General features: G+C 38.3%; 1 pseudogene; it reads right to left on the reverse strand.

Annotated features, from left to right (window-relative positions):
* Positions 1–11,290: 11,290 nt before the first annotated feature.
* On the reverse strand, positions 11,291–11,602 carry LOC138170874 (ATP synthase subunit g, mitochondrial pseudogene; annotated as a pseudogene).
* Between the last annotated feature and the right edge of the window lie 6,518 nt (positions 11,603–18,120).

Here is an 18,120-nt window from a genome sequence, read left to right on the forward strand (position 1 = left end):
GGTTGTTACATTCTCTGCCAGGAGAAGGCTATATAAGCCCTAATGTGAGGCTTTGTTTTGGGGCTCACTTTGAGAAGTGTTCTGTGATTTGATATGGATTCTGGGAAGCTGTTGTCCTGAGCCCCCCGGCTTTGAAAAAACCCAGATGTTGAAACCCAGATGTTGACTGGGTATGGATGTAATGGTTGGACAGTTTGAAATCTGTCTACTAGATCTGTTTCTGTCTTGATAATTCTGTCTGTGTACTTTGAAGTTCGGGGTGCTGACCTTTTCCCCTGAACAAGGTAAACGATATATGTCTGACTGATTAAAGTAAGCTTGTTAACCCATTTTGAGTTGATTTCCTTTATCAAAGCAGATCCAAGAACCTGTATTGGCAGCAAACCCTGAGGATGCTTGGGGTGCTTGCCTCTACAATCAGTTATTCCTCCATTTATGGGTATCCATGCATTTTAATGTCCTTTATGATGAAGAATTATCTCCATTATCATCTCCATTTACTTGATTCCATGGCTTCCTTTGAACCTCATTGACTTTTTTCCCTAGTTGACCTTATTATCAGTGCCTTCTCTCTGAGATTATATCTAGCTTGTTACTTCTATATATTATTTATATGCGGTTATTTGCATGTTGTCTCTGGCATTAGACTAAAAACTAATTGATAGAAGAGACTTTATTTTAATTTGTTGTTGTTATTTGTCCTCCTTTATATCCTTAGAATTTAAGGAAATGAATGGCACATATCAGGTGTTTAATGTCTGTTGACCATTTGACAACTCTCACCAATTTATAGGTTCCAGGATTTTCCTTTGGCTATACTTTACCCAAGGTCACATCAATTATAAGTGGCAGAGTTATATCTTGAGTTCAGGTGTTCTTTATTCCAAGATCAACCTTCTATCAACTATGTAATGTTGCCTCTTACTTTGCATATAGGAAGTATTTAATAAATCCTTGTTAAATTGAAAATATTATGCTATGAATGTTATGCTATTTCATCCTCTGTCACCTCTTTATTGGAGATCAAATACATCCCTGATTTTATCCCTGAGTATAAATGAAATACATAGAATAAAAAAAATAATTTATTTTTTTATTGAAATACAGTTGCATGTTTTGTTTTAAAAGTTAATGGACCCCAGGTTAAGAAACATTGCACTAAGAAACCCTAAGGTTGCTATAAGCTTTAAATCTATTATACGAATTTCCTAAAACTGGTACTATCACCAATGTTATTGCCTGCAGAAATACCTACCTTTGGAAGGAAAAAATATTCATGTATAAGGAATAACTGAATTACTGGTTTTCTTTGAGTCCCTAAATATTCAAATTAAGTTTAGCCATAATAGCTATAATTAGCTAATCAACTAAAGGCATGTTATGACCTATTTAAGTCCACTTAATTTCCATGCTTCAGTATTTTCTGTACTTAATGTTATAAAGAGAGATCTCCAAATTGTTCAATTGCTGAAAATGGTTATGGAAACAAATCTGTGGCTTTAGAAATATAAAATTCAGTAACAGCATATTACCTGGAGGAAATGAAATTTGCTCTCTCCCTTAGTCTGTGTTCTTCTTATTTCATAGAGTTTTCCTGCCATTCTTGCCAGTGTTAGCTGCCATTGAATTCAATGTCATGAAAAACTATTCTTCTCTTTGAGGAAACTAACGTTTTATTGTTGTTCAGTCATTTTTCAGTCATGTGCAACTCTGTGATCCCCATTTTGGATTTTCTTGGCAAAGATACTGTGGTTTGCTATCTCCTTCTCCAGTTCTGAGGCAACAAGTTTAAGTGACTTGTCCACAATTAGTAAGTGTCTAAGGCCATGTTTTGAATTCACAAAGATGAGTCTTCATGCCCCTAGGCCCAGCACTCTATCCACTGTGCTACCTAGGTAACCTAAAGTTTTGACTAATGGGCAAAATAGAAGATTGATGAGTTTCCATGTTACCCAGATGTTCAAAGCAAGTTACCTGTGGTTATCTCAATGCTACTGCCAATGTGAATGGTTTGTGAGATCCCCATCACTAGTCTGTAAGAAGAAGCTGGAGAACCACTTAACAGTAAATGTTTTGAGCTGGACTAAATGATCTCTCTTCCAACTCCAATATTCCAGACTTTACTATCATAGAATCAATCATTAAACCTTAACTCTTTAATGCTTAGTATTTTAATCAAATGTTAAATCACTTATTCTGAAAAACCTATTTAAAATTAATAAAAAATTAAAAAAAAATAAAATTGAAGGAGAGGAAGGTCCTGTAAACTAATTTATTTTAAGACCTTTCAACAAAGACCTCTGTCTACCTCTACCCATTCAGATTAGCTTATGCTAGAAAGCTGTCTGTGAATACTGAGGGAAAATGGATTTTCCAGGATCACTCAGCCAACATTTGTCAGAGGCAGACTTTTTACATGTTTTTCCTGACTCCATGGCCAATTCTGTAGCCAATAAATTTTGCTAACTGGGTAGTAAGCTCGATCATTTCTCTATCATTAAAGGGGTACAAACATTGTCAGTTTCCATAAAATTTGGGGCCTCTAAGACAACGGTCCATTCAATCCACTGCCTCATGTTTCTTCTCAAGAAACTTTTATTCCACTACTTAGTCACAAATTGATTGATAAAAATGTATGATCCAAGATCTGGAACTGGAAGTGACATCCTCTCTAATCTATTCATTTTACAAATGAGTTCACTTAGATGCTAGGGGTTTCATGAAATTATATATTTAGAACTAGGAGATACTGTAGGGACCATTGAGTTCAGACCTTTCATTTTACAGATGAAGAGATGGGAGCAGAGCGAGTGACTTCAGCGAATTTCTTAGGGTCACGTAACTAGGAAATATGGGAGGTATGATTCATACTCAGGTGTTCCTGACTGGATGACCAATACTTTATCTATTGTACTGTGTTGCCTTTCAGGACAAGCTTATTCCATCACCATTTATAATTCTGGGGAGCAGATTAGAGCATCATAGTACCAGACCTAGAAGGTACCTCAGATACCTATCACTTTACTCTGGAGGAAAACAAGGCTGATGAGTATTAATTTTCTTGCCCAAGGTCACATGGGCAGCAAGCATATAAGGGCAGATTATAACTCTAGAATCAGTATTCTTTCCATTTATCCATATTAACTATGTATTTCTATTTCCAAGACTGGATTTATTTAATTTGCTGGTATTACTTAAAACAAAAATTTATTCTCCAAGAAAAGCAAATTTACCCACATGCTAATGGAATTTGGTGTGAAGTCGTTATTTATTGCCAGAATACCCATCATGCATTACATTCCATCTGTGTCCTTGCAAAGCCTGTCCCCTAAGGCCTATAATGTACCTCTTCTCCTCACCATCTCTTAGAATCTTTCTGTTGTTGTCCAATTACTTTTCAGTCATATTTGACTGCACATGATCCCATTTGGGGTTTTCTTGGCAAAGATACTGAAATGATTTGCTATTGCCTTCTCCAGCTCACTTTACAGATGGGGAAACTGAGGCAAACAGGGTTAAGTTTCCCAGAGTCACTCAGCTAGTAAGTGTCTGAGACAGGATTTTAATTCATGAAATTAAGTCTTTCTTACTTCAGGTATGGTACTCTATCCACTGAGCTATCCAGCGGCCTATTTAGTAATTAGAATCTCTATATTTCCTCAAAGTTAAATTCAACAGGTACCTTCTATGTGAGGGCTTTCCTTATATCTACTAGTACTATCACCCTGAAAATCACCTTATATTTTCTATTTACTATAGTATGTTTTCTATTCCATTGGAGGAAAGGGCTGCTATGTGATACAGTGGATCAAGAGCTAGGCCTGGAATCAGGGACACCTGAGTTCACATGTGACCTTGGAGACTTTTTAGCTTTTTGACCCTAGACAAGTCACTTACCCCTGTTTGCCTCAGTTTCCTCATTTGTAAAGTGAGCTGGAGAAGGAAAGGACAAACTACCCCAGTACCTTTGCCAAGAAAACCTCAAATGAAGTAATTGGATAGAATCTGAAATGACTGAAGAGCGAATTTTGTTATCTTCTTGGAGGTGTACATTTATACAAGTTATATAACTAGCATGTAATCTCCTTGAAATTAGAGACAATTTTTTTTAATTTTGTTTTCCTGCTATCTAACACAATGCCTGGAACATACAAAGTACTTAATAAATGCTTGTTTATTGACCAAATTAAAATATCTTGTCAAAATATCAACTTAGTATTATTACCTAAAGATTCGCTATTATACTAGCATGTAAGTTTTATTCTTTATGAATTTCCCTATTAAAAACAGAAGACTTGAACTTGTCCTTTGCTTTGTTGTACTTTAGTAGTAGTAGTAGTAGTTGTAGTAGTAGTAATACTAGTAGTAGTGGTAGTAGTAATAGTAGTAGTAGTAGGTGTAACAGCAGCAGAAGCAGTTGCTGTTGTTGTTAAGCTAGTTAGTTTTTTGGGGGAATTCCAGGCTACTGGGTTGAGATGTACTTCCTCTTTCCTGGTTAGTCTAGATAAGTAATTGAAGAATAAACTAGGTTTTCTCCTTGAATTAAGGATTAACTCTAAGCAGTTCAACTAAAATCCATCAGAACATTCTGTTTTTACCTTCTGTCTTGAGCTGTGTTTACAGATAATTTATTTCTAAGACTTGCCAAGGGGGCTGATGCTTCATCATAATTATATTATTTACATATTTATAATGCTATTGACAGGGAAAATGATGTAGCCATAAATTATTTTAATTAATATTTCATGATACTTGTATTTGTATTTAGTTGTGCAAATTTTCTTATGACAAAATTTATATACCTTATTTTACACGTGACCCATATGTAAAATATTTTTTAAACTTTAAATATATTTTTAACAAGGATATGTAGTTTTTCACATATAAAGTAAGGCTCTTCTTATCTGGAGGTCAAACTTCCAGCAAACTCAACTACCTGGAATACAGATGAGAACTGGCAAAGAAGGAGGGAAAAGGCTATGTGACTGAATTATTCATCACAAATTCATACAATTTGCCTTGTAAAAGTAGCCCCCACTCAGGACTTTCTTTGGATTATCTTATGCACAATTCTAACAATTTCTGTTACTTACTGTTTACATAGTCTTAAAGAAGTGGGAGAAAGGGTAAAGTAAGCTAGGGAAAGGAAAGGAAGGGTAAGGGAGGGAAAGAAAAGGGAAAAAAAGGAAAGAGAGGGGAGGGGAGGAGAAGAGAACAGAAAGGGCAAGGGAAGGGAAAGAAGTAAGTGCAGGGAGTCAAGGCAAGGGAAGATAAGGAATCAAAGAAGAGAAATGGAAGAAAAAAGTAAATGAAACCATTTGAGGGATAAGACTCAAGAGAGGGAGTAGACTACTGGGGAAGCCCTACCAAAAAACAAGAACAACAAAAGAAATGATAGACTGATAGAGAAAACCAATCTCTAAAAGTGACACAAATACTCAAAATACCTAGACCTTAGAGGACCATTCAGTACCAATGACCATATATCTCAATCCATACTCCCCCTTGAGGGATATATATCTTCATTGTTCGATGAATGATGAGAATTATATGTTTCATTTGAATTGAACTCAGTTCCGTAAGCCTTTATTAAGCCTCTATTACATGCTTCTATGGTTGCTGTACTCATAGGTCTTCCAAAAGAACATTGGATAATATACAAAGGACTGTTTTGAACACTGCCAAAGTTTAAACACTTCAGAGAAATATTATATAACTAAGTGGAGAAGAAACAGCTTCATTTAGCGGAAAACAAACTAAAGAACACTGATTTAAATCAAGGGTTTAAATCCCAGCTCTTCCATTGGGTGATTGGTTGGGAAGTCACTTACCTTCTCTGTAAAATAAATGATGTTTTAGCAAATTTATACAGTCCCTTCTAGCTATAAATCTTATGATTCTATGAACATGGTACTTGAGAGATAAAGAGAAAAAAAAGTCATTACTAGTCGTCTATAACAAAGAAAGTATCATGGAAGAGGGGGTGTTAGAACCAAGCTTTAAAGAATGGGTAGGGGGGCGGCCAGGTAGCACAGCGAGTAAGAGCACCGGCTCCAGTGTCGGGATGACCTGGAGATCAAATCCCGGGCTCAGATACTCAGCACCACACCCAGAAATAACTGGCCATGTAACCTTGAGCAAGTTACTTAACCCCAATTGCTTAAAAAAAAAAAAAGAATGGGTAGGAAACTAGCAAATGAATGGGGAAGAGAGAACATTTCAGTAATAGGAAATGCCATAGGCAGAGGCACAAAGAGAGTAAAGTGTTAGTGCGGTCAGCATACAGTTCAGTTTGCAATTAATGGCATTGAGAAGAATAATATAATGTAAAGTTGGAAATATAAAAAGCACCAGGATTTTTGGAGAAACTTCACGCCTGCTAAACATTTTGAACTTTACTCGGTAAGCAAAAGGTTGACACTTAAGAAGTAAAGAACAGTGAAGATGAAATACAGATGAGAACTAGAAAAGAAGGAAGGGAAAGACTATATGCAAATTCATACAGTTTGCCAGGGAAGGAAGGCCAAATGATGGCCCATGTATTATATCCACATTCTGTGTGTTGGGTAAATTAAGTTTGCCTGGCACTTTATATAAGAAGGATTCTGGATGCAATATGAAGGATGGATTGGAGAGACAAGAGAGTGCAGGGGAAAACACCTCAGAAGCTATAGTTGCAAGAGAGGTTAATGTGGACAGGCTTTTACCAGGGTGGCTACAAAGAGGGGTTGAATAAAAAAAATATTACAAAAGAAGTATAAAGAGAACTTGGTTACTGAATGTATGAGAGAAGGAAGATTTAAGGTGTCAAGGGTGCGAGATAAAGTGAATGATGGTACAGTGGTTGGAAATAGCAGATAAAGGCTTAAGGTTTAAAGGGAAAATGTAAATATGTGAAATATAGAGGTAATGGTGGGAGACTTAGATGGAGATGACATGTAGGCAGTTTGAGATATGGGTGTGGAATAGAATCAGATATAGATGCATAAATATAAAATATCTCCCAAGCGTTTCTACTTGAAGGTATAGGAATGAATGAACGGCCAAAAGGATTGCACGGATTAAAGAAAGGAAAAAGGATAGAATTAAGACTCTGAAGGGGAATACAGATGTGACCTGTCATTTCATTGACATCAGAAATTTCAAGGTGTAGGGGCGGCCAGGTGGCTCAGCAAGTAAGAGCACCCGCTCCAGTGTTGGGATGACCTGGGGATCAAATCTGGGCTCAGATACTTAGCACCACACCCAGAAATAACTGGCCGTTTAACCTTGAGCAAATTACTTAACCCCAATTGCTTAAAAAAAAAAAAGAAAGAAATTCCAAGGTGAGATAACCACCTCTGTCAAATCAAATCAGAAACTTCTTTGAAAATTAGTGTCTTAGAGAGATGCCTAGAGAACTAAGAAGTTCAGTATGATAAATGTATATAGTCTTGGGTCCCATAGCTAGTATGTCTCATTGGTGGGACTCGAACACAGGTCTACCTAGCTTCCAGACCAGTTCCTGCTCCCCTTTTCCTCTCCTAAGATGTCAAGAAAATATTAAATCATACTCTTGCTAAGAAGTTGGGGGAAGAGAATAATCTATTTAGAAGCATATCCATCATAATTACTTTTAAAGTATTGTCACTTACATAAGCTGCATTAATAAATAATTATGTAAAAGTGCATTGCCCCTGATGCTTGGTAAGGTAGGGATCAATACAGTTATCTTCCAATTTTCTTTTTCTTTTATGGAGGGCAATTGGGGTTGTGACTTGCCCAAGGTCACATGGCTAGTTTTTGTGTTAAGTGTCTGAGGTCAGATTTGAACTCAGGTCCTCCTGACTCCCCGGCCGGTGCTCTATTCACTGGGACACCTAGCCACCCCTTATCTTCCAGTTTTCTACTAAAAGAAAAAAAAAACAGACAAAATTCATTTCACTTCCCCAACCCCTTTTTCCACTTAGACAAGTAGCTCATCTAACTCATGTTTATGTTCCTCTCCTACATTTTTTATGGGAATATAATAAAAGCAAGAAGGGCAGGAGAAGAGTTTGTTAGACCTCCAGGCACCTTTGTAGTAAACATGCCACATCACCCAAAGAGTCCCCATGGCTCTGATTGTTCTAAAATTACTCCTGATTTTATCCTTCATGAAGGGGACTGGACAATCTCATAATTAAAGAAAAGAATCTCAGTCTTCAGGGTATCCAAAAACCAAGTGTTTGAATTCTTAAAAAGAATAAAATCCATGAACAAATAGTTGTTGCTATGAATAGTCAGCTATTAAGAAGATAAGACACTATCTCTTCCCCAGATATTGTATTTTTAATATTGAGATGTTTTGGTTTTGGTTTGTGTACTGGTGGTGTCTCCAAAATGGAGAGTGGGGCATAGTACTTAGGGTAGACCTTGGCATCAGGAATATTTGGCCAAGGCCTGCAATTGGCATCTACTTAGATATGAGACCATGGACAAGTCACTTGTCCTTTCAGTGATTTAAGCACCTTAGCAGGATTGTTAGAGAGTAGGTGTTGTTCATCAGTGGAGATTCTGTACCAAGATTTCTCCCACCTTGATGAATTTATAGGTTCAGAATGGAAAATATATGTATGTATGTATGTATGTATACACATGCATACACATATGCATACATATGCATGTACATGTACATATATTACACACATGCATATACACTGCATTGTTATGGAAAAGAAAAATTAAATAACGGAAAATGTTCTTTTAGCAACCCTCTGTGACATTTGGAATGCACAATCTCCCATGTGAGATCAATAGGGGAGAGTCTCAGACAGGTGTCACAAAATAAAGTCCCAAAGTCTGGAAGACTTTTCATCTTAGACTTTCTTACTGCCAGGACCTGACTCCATTCTTTTAGAAAATACCAAACAAAAGCACAGCATAGAAGGAACCCATTGAGGGACAAACATTGCCACATGTGGTTTCCAACCTTCCTTCCTGGAGGTCAGTGTTCACTTGAAGGGAGACAAAGAGATAAGCCTCCAGGTAGGAAGTCTACTAGAGATCCCAACAAGGTAGTATCAGGGCTTTACCAAGTCTCAGATACTTACCTAAATCTATAAGCAAAATAGCTACTAAACTCAGCAAATCACTGCTGTAACCAGAGTAGGGTGAATGAGACTCTGTGCCAGAGGGGCAAAGTTTATAGGACATTTATAGTAATTGCACTCCTCTAACAGTGTAGAAACATTTCCGCTTTTTTACCCATTTAGGAAGAGTAATTAGGTAGGAAGCTAACGATGTCCTTTGCCCTAGGGAGCTCTCCCCTAATCCTTAAGTGAACAGAGCAGCCATATGCTCTCTTGTGGGTCTTCCCACAAGAGTCCTAGGTCTCTGAGTGTTTGTATTACACAGTCCCTGAAATGAATTTATCTTTTTGAAAAATTGACTTGAGGGTGAAAGCATTTTATGCTACTTGCACAGGATTATGATTTAGGAGGAAGCTTGATCCTGCTTCCTAAAATATTAAGTCATGACTGTGACAATCTACAACTCCTAGAAGTGAGGTCTGTACTTCTCCCTCCCTAATTCATTCAACTAAGGTCACAACATAATGTCTCTTCCTCTATTACCCACCTCAGTCCAAAGGAGTAGAGTTGTCTTTTAATGTCCCCAATGAAACCTCTTAACAAGGGACCTGATTATCATAAGCAACTAACTACTGGGCCCTACCATTTCCATTTCATTCAATAATGCTTTTGCCTTAACTTTTGGTAGCAATGCAAGATATTCCTACCCATTACCCTCCTGCCCTTCTGATAGAAGGATGAATCCATGAACTCCAAAACATCCTTATAGGGAGGGAGTTTATTTGAAATATTTCATTTCTCACCTGGCTGCACTACTGGAGAACATGGCCCCCAGTCAGATGTCTTTCTCCTCCCACTCTCACCCCACCCTCAACACCATCTTTCTTTTGTTTATTGTCTTTCCCTCATTTAATTGAAAGCTCCTTGAGGGATAGGACTATCTTTCTTTTTTTTATTTTCCCATTTATATCCCAAGTGTTTAACAGTTCCTGGCACAGAGTAGGTAATTAATAAATGTTTATTAACTGCCATGGTCAGATCTGCAATTTATGAAAATCAATTTGACTTTGGAGTGGAGAGTGGATTGGAGAGGGACAACACAAGATGGGAAAACCAAGTAGCAGACTATTTTAATGATTTAGAGGTAAATGCCAGGACTAGAGTAGCAGCAGCAGAGGAGGGAAGGGATACATACAAGGGATAGTACCCAGTACCTGGAACATGAAAGTTTAATACATGCTGTAGATTCAGTGAGTGAGTGACTTATTAGAGAGCTATTGAAGGAGCCAGGAAAACGTGGGTTCAAGGCCTAAGTCTACCTTATTTTATATGGTTGACTTTACAAATACTCACCTCCTAATGTCCCTTTTCCCTCCTACTCAGGCACCATTCTAATACTTAAATTGGATCATGGATGTCCATCTGCATTTGGAAAATTTCTGTCACTGGAGATTCCCACATCAATGAAAGCACACTTCCAGCCAAATGACAATTATAAATAAATTAATAATTATATAAATGGAAAAAATAAATAATTGGATGAATAAGTAAATTAATGAATAAATACATCAATGAATAGATAAAGAAATGCAAGAGTATTCTTTTCAACATAAGCAAAAAAGTGATTCAAAGGAACAAACATGAAAGTAATAATAAACATGAGACATCCAGGCCTAGTCAATAAAAGGTCAGTTCATTTGGAATCAGTATGATTTGATTTCACCTCCTGCCTCTAAGATTTGTAATTTGTAATGACTGTCCCCCTGCACAAGAAATTTAGACCCTCACAGCCCTTAGGCAACTAAAACTATAAATTACAGGTTATTTGTTGAACTGTAACAAAGGAAGTTTCCAGACCAACTGGTTTCACAGATCATCAACCCAAACCAATAACATAACATAAATGCTCATCAGGCAAAAAAAATCTTGTGACTATTGAGCCCTACTTGAAACATACCAGATTCTTTTTTTGTTTACTTTTTGGAGGGCAATTGAGGTTAAGTGACTTGCCCAAGGTCACATGGCTAGTTTTTGTGTTAAGTGTCTGAGGCCATATTTGAACTCAGGTCCTCCTAACTCCAGGGCTGGTGCTCTATTTACTGTGCCACCTACCCACCTCAGACATACTAGATTCTTTTTTTTTCCACATTATTTCCTTGTTTTATTCAGAGGTCTAGGTATATTATATTCCACGAACACACAAAGGATAAATCAAACACAAAGATGCTAAGAGTTGGTCTTCAAACATCATAACCAACAATGCCACCTTTGCCTATGATCTCGCCAACGTAAAACCACATGCATACCTCAGTGGCCACCAAACTATTTAGCAGAGCTTCCTTAACTGTGAGATTTCTGAAGCTACCAGTTTGAGCTGATGAGATTATTTTTTTCAGGCTCTCAATGGCTCTGAGGATCTCAGTAGGACTTGAAGGAAGCAGCTCAACCTTAGCATATTGCAAAAATGTGACCAATTGAGGCTTTGAATAAGTTGCAGCAGCATTTAGCAGAACCGGAGCCTTCTCAATAGCGTGGCAGATCAGCTGAGCCATGGCAGGGATGAGCGGAGGAGCACACAGCTGGTCAAGACCGTCCCTCACTCCGACATACTAGATTCTTGTGCTTTGTTAAGAACATGATGGGCCACCCCACTCTTTATAGAGGGTGCCTAAAAGGTCTCTTCTGTAACCTTGATAGAGAATAGCTCTTTAGCCAAGCTAGTGAAATTACTGTCTACTGAGTAACTTGGTGAGATTAATTTGACAGCCCCAAAGCCTGACCCAGCTTTCTTTTTTGATAATTTTTTTAGTCAGAATAGTGCTGGCAGAAGCAACCCCTGGGGCATCTGTTTTATTTTTTTCCTTAAGAATGACCAGCCAGAGTTTAGATCTTCCTGTTAGTTTGTGGTAAAAAAAAAAAATCCTTCTGTTGAGGTTTAAACACAGGGACACCAAAAATTGTTGAGGTGGAGGCTCTGCCCACCCAAAAACTGTTGCGGTTTCATGATGTGTTATGGTAGAACTATCTCAAAGAATTCAGAGTCAGAGTACCACTAATCCAAGTATAGGCAATTATTGAGATTGCCACCTCTCACAAAGTGGGCTAAAGTTCCAAGAGGAACCAGCAACTTTAGAAAAAGCAAGATGGATTTTTATAGGGTAAAGATGTAATTACATAACAGAAATTTACATAGAATAGAGGAATATCATTAATATTAAAAAAGCAGGAGGAGTTTCTTAAGGGATTAGGTAATGGAGGAAGGGTCCCATCTATGGTTCAGTGGTTAAACATCCTGGTCATTCTGCCCTCCAACTGCCTAGCTATTGTGGTCCTGTCTGGTTAAGAAAGATAGTTAGGTATTGTGGTCCTGTCTTGGACTAGATGGATAATGTGATTGTGATTAACTACAAGAACACACCTGTTTCTGTGGGAATCAGTCTGGGGGCAGTGACCAGGTAGAGGCAGTACCTAGGTTCCCATGACATGGACACACCTACTGTTTCTGTGGGAATTAAGAGTTCAGGGACACACCTGTTGTTCCAGTGAGCACTTAGGCATATACAAAGAAGTTAGGATAGTGGCGGGGGGTTAGGTAGATACAGTGGGCCTGCTGTTAAGTGTGGCCAGGCTTATAATGAAGTTAGAATATTGGGGCTGGGGGCAGCTTTATTAGGATTCAATCACTTCAGTGCTGGAAAAGCCCCTCTTGCTCAAACTCTCACCTGTATACCATCCCTCTTGTTGGCAAATGATCATCATAGACTACCTCAAGATAACTGTGGCTAAAAAAATCACAATTCCTATGAAATCCTACAGGCCTCAGCTTCTTACATAAGGAAGACCTGTAGTATTGATCTATATATGTTGGGTCTATTCTTAACCTCTTTGGCGCTAGTATAAATCTCATTATGGTCCCTTGACTCTGGTGGAAACCACTTCTCAACCTTACAGAGAAAATCATGATGTAGTATATGAATACTCAATGAATCAGCAAGATTTACTTTTCTTTGAAAAGGGGAAGGAGACATAATGTCATATAAGTAGTCAACAGATTTTGGTTAAAAGTATTTGCCAACACTTCTTTAATTAAATGTTGGAAGGTTATAGGTATGTAAGCCAAGTGCAAAGGCAAAATCATATAATTACAATGTCTGAGCCATGTCTTAAAGGCTGGTTCCCACTCATCTCGGCCCAAATTCTAAGGGTATTATATGCGTCCTACAAGTCCAGCCTGGTGTAGATCCTGAATCCCAGCCAATATGTTGGAACTCAACAGAAGGAGGTAAGCTCTTTCAGATGGTAATATCATTTAGACTTCAGTAATTAATTCAGTGGTGCAACTGGCCTCCTCTTTGGGAAATAAAATCTGTACTACTGGCGAACAAAAACTCCTTTTTGATAGTTGTTTGTGTGTATGCTTCTCAAGGCCTGTGTCTCTCTTTTAATGAGTTGATTTGTCTCTACAGAAGAGATGTACTTCATAAGAAGTTGGTGGAGTGGGGTAATCATAGCTATAATGTGGTGACAGCTGGTTGGACTGATTCTCTCAAAAGATGTCTCTCGAGTCTTAGAAGGCAGTAAGAATACTCCCCACTCATTCATCCACCCTACACATGTCACCATCTTCCCTGTTGTTTACCAAATCCATAATTGAATGAACACCCTCTAGAAAAGACCTCCAGGCCATAAGCTGTCCTGACAAGTAAATATGATTACAAACCATGCTTTATGTCCATCCCCTCTCAACATTTTGCTATCTGACTTGATGCTGTGCACACATTTTACCCCTCTGTAATGCCATGCACAGGCAGCTTTCCACAAGAATGCTACTGTCAACAGCTTTTAAGGTAGTGATTACACAGTATAGTAAACACTCTATTCCATAACAAATCAAAGCAAAACATTCATAGAGAATCAAGGTACAGCATTCACAGTGTTACACCTTACCACATAAAATCACAATATAGTATTCACAACAGCTTATCATTTAAATGGCCCCATAGTTTTCACCAAAGTGGTCACAATATTTAGAACAAAGAACAATCATCGCAAAGTACAACAGTCAAAGTCTTCCACTCCTGGGGCACTCTAAATTAACTCAATCAGTCACATATTCAACAATCAGTTACTAAGTATCATTAATCACTAAGTACAATCATTAGAAAATACACAAACCCTCTACCCCTAGGTCACTAGTAAACCATGTTATCATCACAGCATTTAATACCCAAGGAGAGGTTTTTTCTTCATCTTGACTTGGGGCCAGTTGTCAGATTCCCTGGATCCCCTTCCATGGTCCCAGATTCTACCTGGATTCACCAGACTGTCACCTGGGTTCAATGGCAGACAGCTTCTAGTTCCTTGTCCAGCTCTCTGGGTAGGTCCTGCTATGCACTGAAGTTCACAGGGTGAAGTCCATCTCAAATCCTTCACAATTTCTGCTTCCTGGAATTCAAGGCTCAACCAGGCCACAAAAAGACAAAGTTCCTGTATCTGGGTCATGCTTCCTCAGGCTTCTGCAGCCTGTTAAAAAAAAATCAGAATCACCTTATCCAACCTGGGGAGGGGGGTGTCCTGGGCTCCTCTTCAGCCTCCTGGGCTCCTCTCCAGAAGATGCTCTGCCACCACAAGTTCTCAAGAAATTCTGGCTCAGTTCTCCATTCTGTCTTCTGTAGCTGCTGTGCCACCAGATGCTGGTCCCAAGAAATTCTGACTGTGCCTCTCTGGGGCTTTTCTTATATACATACAACATTAGCTTCCTGTTTCAGTCAACCCCTTCCTGTTTTGTCAGGAACAGGGGTTCACACCTTCTGTTTCTTTCACAGAGGTTTGATTAGTTACTAAGTGTTAAGTACCTGCTTACTTGCCAATACAAAAAGGGATCTTAAAATTACCATTACACCCTCTACCCCATGTTTCACCTCTTACTCTTGAAACATTATACTGATGCATCTAGGAAAAGTAGCTTTACAACCAATCCTTCTGTCTTCATTTAACATTTCTATGACCTCCCAACCCAAAACTACCTTCCCTGAACATAACTAATTATGGCTAAACTAAACTAAATAATACTGTTTTTCTGTATTACAATGTAAGTATCTTGAGGTGTGACTGTTTCTGAAATTATATTCCCAGTACCTAGACAAGATCTTAGTAAGAATGTTTTAATTCATTCATTCATCCATTCACTCATTCCATATGGACATTAATAGATAAGACACTAGGCAAGGAAAAAAAGAGAAAATCGGGGTTCCACCTAGCCAGGCCAGAATCTAAGGGTAGACAACTCAGTGACTTGAGTTCTATCTGATACTGGGGTTATAAGATCGGAGCTCTAACCACCATGTTTTGTGAGCCTAATCACTCTGCCATTTCCTAAGATAGTCTTACTCTTTAGCAGACTCCCTACCAGAGGGTGAACTTTCACCTAATTCACTCTCACAGTCAGGGTTTAGGTTACAGAGAACACTTCTTATTCTCTGGACTAGTTCTCAAAAATATAGTCATCTGAATCTCCTGAATCCATCATCGCTAAAACCTGCCCAATCGAACCTGAGTGAGAGCTGAGTCATATCAACCCTAAGAGTGATCATGAGAGGCAAACTGTGTCTTTCTCTTCTGCTCTGATCACCATTCCCCAGGGGCATCTGCCCTTAGAATGTACATCTCTGCTTCAGGCTTAGTCAACCTATTATTTCCCCCTCACTTCCTAGTTAGAATTAATTTGACACAGTGGGAAGTACTTGAGTCAGGGGATTTGGGTGGTAATTCTACCTCCAATAATTTATTACCTGTGGGACTTGGACAGGTGACTTCACTTCCATGAACCTCAGTTTCTACAAAAGGGATTGCAATAGATAGTCCTTGAATTAGCTTTTAGTTTTTGGTCTAGGATTCTGCGTCATAGACTGGGAAGTTCCCATTTATTTACATTGTTCTACCCCAATGGTCAGGGGGCAATACATCAGAAATAAAGAACCTGCTGGCCCCAGAGCTCATGCATCTGGGTAGAGCATGCCCCACCCCTTCACACACACCTACCTTGTCCCTAATTATATGATTTAGGGTATATTTCCCTCTACTGCCAATTGCTGCTTGTTTATACTCCTGAACCCAAATCCTGAAGAAAGAGTGATGATTAAAAGGTGTGTCAAAAGTACTTAGGTTCTCTCTTGGGTACAGGTGATATTAAATACATTGAATTATAAAAATGAATTATTTCCTTCATGACAGATAATTTTCAATCCATTAATCTTACCTATGGATTGCTCAATGCTATGTAAACCTCAAGGATAATGTACTCAAAGAGTTAAATGCAAGATAGCTGTTTTACAGTTACTCTCCCAAAATAAATTGCATCTAAGGACTAAAGAATTTGTGAATGGGTGAATGGAGGAATGGAGGGATGGATGGATGGACGGATTTGCTGAAAGAGTTGTACACACAACAGATTTTTGTTGAATGACTATTTCAACATGCCCAAATAAATCCTCCACCATCTGCTGACTGGTAGCTATCAGTTTCATTTGAGCTTAAGACCTTGATCCCTGTTAAAATACATATAGTTCTGAGACTTATGACACATTAAACTGTTATCAAATATTGGTAACGAATGATTTAAAAGCAGGGTTTAACAGGCAGAATGGAGGTAGTTGAGAGATTAAAGATGAAGAAAACACAGGAGACCACTGAGTCCCTGAAGTTAAGGGAGGGTGGGACTGAGGCTGAAGGATGAAAAAACTGCCAGCCCAAAGACAACTTTTAACTGCTGTGAAATGTTGCCAATGGTTCTAAAAGGTAGAGGATGAAGGTCCAATCGGGTCATTTTCTTCAACAATTTTTTTCCACTTAATAGTATTTTATTTTTTTTCCAATTGCATGTAAAGATAGTTTCAACATTCACTTTTATATGATTTTGAGTTCCAGTTTCTTTTTTTTCCCTCCCTTCCCTTCCCCCTCCCCATTTGATACAGACTATACATATACAATCACATCAAATGTTTTCACATTAGTCATGTTAGCTTCAACAAATTGTCATTCCTTCATTCTCTCAACTGTGTTTCTTTTGCAGTAGCTCCTATTCATGGTTAGTATAACATATGGTCCAGTATTGAGGCTAAACTCTATTGGTGACCTGTGTTCCATTGTACTCCTAGGTGGAGTTATATCCTTACATACTGGGCTTTCAACCGCAAAGTATGATGGTGAGGTGCACCCACCCCCAAAGATCTCCTGTATTGAATTGTGGCAGAGAACAAAATTTCAAAACTGGCTCTCTTTCTGTAGGATTCTTTTATTATGCAGATACACCTGGAATGGGAAGCACTTAACACCTTAGGGTTATGGGATGGACCTGGAATTTCTTTACTATAGGGAACTCTCAGAAGAGGAAACTCCTCCTCCCAAGGCAGGTTGCCAGATTCTCTCCTCACAAAGAGCAGACAGTTACCTGGGGACCCTATATACCCCAAATCACACCACCAGTATGTTTCAGATATCTAACTTGAACCCAGGCCTTCTTGGTTTGAGAAGAGCTCTCAGTCCATGAAACCAATCTGACTCTCATTGTTAAGAACATAATGCAAATGATTACTTTTAGCAGGTCTCTAGGACTAATACTTTAGTTCCTCAAGTTTAGCAGTGAGGCCAGACTATACCTAAAATTGATTGAGTAGGTCTGATAGGTAGACCCTATTATCTACTGTAGATCAGTTGATTCTTAGAGGTATAACATGTCTTTCTTGATGCTCCTAAATGTATATCGTACCTCACAAGCTCTCTTGTATCAACATGTCATATTTGTTCATATATTTTTTATATTTAGTAAATGTGTGTGTATATATATATATATACACACATAAACACTTACTGCTTCCCTCATTAAAATATAAACTCCTTGTAAAGATGGGATTGTTTAATTCTCCCCAGTTTTTAGTTCCAGTGCCTAGCATAGTACCTGGAACAGAATAGGTGTTTAGTTGAATAATTAATGCTTATTGATTAATTGATTGATGGTTCTAATCTCTCTTTTCTTTTTTCCTTTTTTTTTGCGTTTTGGGCAATTGGGGTT

This window comes from Petaurus breviceps, unplaced genomic scaffold, assembly GCF_028583685.1.
Source record: "Petaurus breviceps papuanus isolate PSGF00001 unplaced genomic scaffold, PetGlider_PUasm1.0 126, whole genome shotgun sequence".
Lineage (NCBI taxonomy): Eukaryota > Metazoa > Chordata > Mammalia > Diprotodontia > Petauridae > Petaurus > Petaurus breviceps.